General features: G+C 33.6%; 1 pseudogene; it reads right to left on the reverse strand.

Annotated features, from left to right (window-relative positions):
* Positions 1–1,929: 1,929 nt before the first annotated feature.
* LOC120609887 (uncharacterized) lies at positions 1,930–2,048 on the reverse strand (annotated as a pseudogene).
* Positions 2,049–2,953: the final 905 nt, after the last annotated feature.

A 2,953-nucleotide genomic window follows, 5' to 3' on the forward strand; every position in this document is an offset into this window, starting at 1 on the left:
AAGATCAGGAACAAGGCAACTCTCTCACCACTCTTATTTAACATAGTCCTAGAAGTTCTAGAAACTATAATAAGATAAAAAAATAAACTAAATTCAGTTTCGAAAGGAAAAAATAGAATAGTCTCTCTTTGCAGACAATATGATTGCCTCTGTTTATAAAAAACCCAAAATTTTAAAATAAAGTAAACCATCCACACCTAAGAAGTGAGTTCAGTAATGTCACAGGACACAAGATCAACACACAGAAATCGATTATATTTTTAGATGCCAACAGCAAGCAAGTGGAAATAAACCAAAATCACAGTACCATTTATATTTTGTCCAGATAAAATGATATACTAGAAATAAGTTTAACAAAACATATACAAGTCCTGTATAATGAAAATTATAAAATATTGATGAAACAAATCAAAGACTTAAATATTTGAAGAAGAATTTTATATTCATGGATTGGAAGCCTCAACAAAGTAAAGATTATCAATTATCTCTAAATTAACCTAGGAGTTTAACACAATTTCTTACAAAATCTCAACATTTTTAATATAGATATAGATAAGCTTATTCTAAAATGTATATAGAAAGGCAAAAGCCCAAACATTGTGTAAACAATTTTAATTTTAATAAATGGTGCTGGAGCAATTGTACTTTTCTTAACAAAAATATAAAACTCATACCTTATACAAAAATCAAATCAAAATGGATCATAGTTTAAACGTAAAATATAAAACTATGAAACTTCTAGGAAGGAAACTGAGTAGAAAATCTTTGGGACGTGGAACTTGGCAAATAATTCTTAAGCTTGACACCAAAAACAAAATCTGTAAGTAAAAAAATTGATGAATTATAACTCATCAAAATTTAAAAAATCTCTCTAAGAAAGTCCCCATTAAAAAAGATGAAGAGACATCAAAATTACAACTAAACTACAAAACAACCATCAATGAAGTGTATCTAAACAGAAGTTCTATAACTACAGATATACAGAAGAAGCCACCTGAAGACCGATAGAAGGGGCAGAAACTCAGAATGAGCTGGTCCCACATCCATGTGTGGTGGCTAAAAATCAGTAGAAATATCTCAACTGCAGAGGTCCCTCCTGTGGAGCAAGGGGTGCCATACAATCTCCCAAGCCCAGGAGTCTAGTGCCGGAAAGAGAAGTCCCCATAACTCACTAACTCTGAGCTTGAACATTGGGGCAGCAGCTTGAAATATGCCAGGGACATATGGGGAGGAACTGAATTGTCTGGCTTCAAGGTGAGGGCTGGAGTGGCAGTTTTCTCTCAGTCAGAAGTGCTAGCAGAAGCCGTTGTTCCTTTGTTGAGCCGTCCCTGCACCCAGCCTTCAGGGGCAGGCAGGTGCCATGGCTGAGTCTCCATCAACTTAGCTAACACTGTTTTTCTTTGATAAACTCTGCTACTTTGAAAAGTGTTCTTTAACTTGACTTCACACAACTTCTTTAAGCTTTGCAGTTCTATTCAACACAAAAATCTATCATTCCCTTCTCCAACTTGAGGACTTTGAAAGAGTCCAACCTGGATCACATTTAACTAATTAATTAATTCATTCTTCAATAACTATTTGTGGCAAAATTTCCATGTTCCAGACATGCTGTAGGAACTAAACATACAGCAATGAAAAAATTCAGCAAAATATCTCTCATCCTTCAAGTATTATCTACTAAGATGAAAAATCTAAACAGATTTTTAAATGAACAAGAACTTTACAGATTCTGTTAGGTTTTACAGAGAAAAAATAAGTAACAGTTTATTTATAAGGGATTTAAAGTATCATAGAAATGTTTCTATCTAGATAAGATCATTAAATTGTATTATCTGGGAAGGTATGATTTGAATAAAAGGAAGAAGAGAGTCATCAGATTATCTATAAAACAAACAGTGATTGCCTAGACTCTGAGGCAAATAATTTTTACTCTTACAGCCCCTGGTATTCCTAGGTGGTCTCCCATCCAAGTACTAACCAGGCCCGACTCCACTTAGCTTCCGAGATCAGACGGGATCAGATACATTCAGTGTGGCATGGCTGTAGAACAATTTCTTAACATGATTGAGAAAGAGCAAGACTGGTCTGGCTAGAAGGGATGAGACAAGGAGCATAGGAGAGAGTTAGAGTACTATGATATGGTAGGAGATGGATTCAGTTATGAGGGCTGAATAAGATATGAAAAGGTCCTTGGATATTTTTTATAAGCGTAGTAAAATACCCTTGGAAAAGATTGAGCATGGGAGTGATGTTCTCTGATATATAATTTTAAAAGATCATGTTGGCTATTTTGGGGGAAAAATGAGAAGAGGGAGACTAATTAGGAAGTTGTTTTAGTAATCCAGGTGAGAGATAATGATGACTTAGAAGTGTTAAGAAATTATAAGAAAGTAAAGTGATATTTTTTTTAGGTGACTTTTAAAAATAATTTGTGATAAGTGTGATTGGTTTCAGAAATGGCCTAGATTCTCATATATGCAGAATACTTGTCTTAACTTCAGATGTTAGAATATTTTTCCCTATTTGACAATTTTCATAGAAAATTGATAATTTTATGTTTGATCTTCCCTTTACTCCCTACTTATAAATATATGTAAATTATTTTCACTTATTTTTAATATCGCATTATATTTGCCATGTGTCAAGTATCTGGAATTCTTACATCTCCACCAAATGCAGGCTCCCTTTTGCAAATTACCATGAGCAATTAGTCTTATTAAAATAATAATTACACCTGCATTTGGCTAATTTGAGGAGTAATTGCCCAATTTCAACCATAATTAGTTACTTGGCTCTATTTTTCAGGCACAATTTCATTGTCATGAGAAACAAACAAACAAAAAATCTGTGGTAGTTGCTACTTTTACAATTTGCTTACTAATGAGCCTGCCTTCTGAACATACTTTCTTCATTTGAATACTTTAACAAAGTACTTAGAATACCCTAGGGAATT

The sequence above is a fragment of the Pteropus medius genome, unplaced genomic scaffold, assembly GCF_902729225.1.
Source record: "Pteropus medius unplaced genomic scaffold, Ma_sr-lr_union100, whole genome shotgun sequence".
Classification (NCBI taxonomy): Eukaryota; Metazoa; Chordata; class Mammalia; order Chiroptera; family Pteropodidae; genus Pteropus; species Pteropus medius.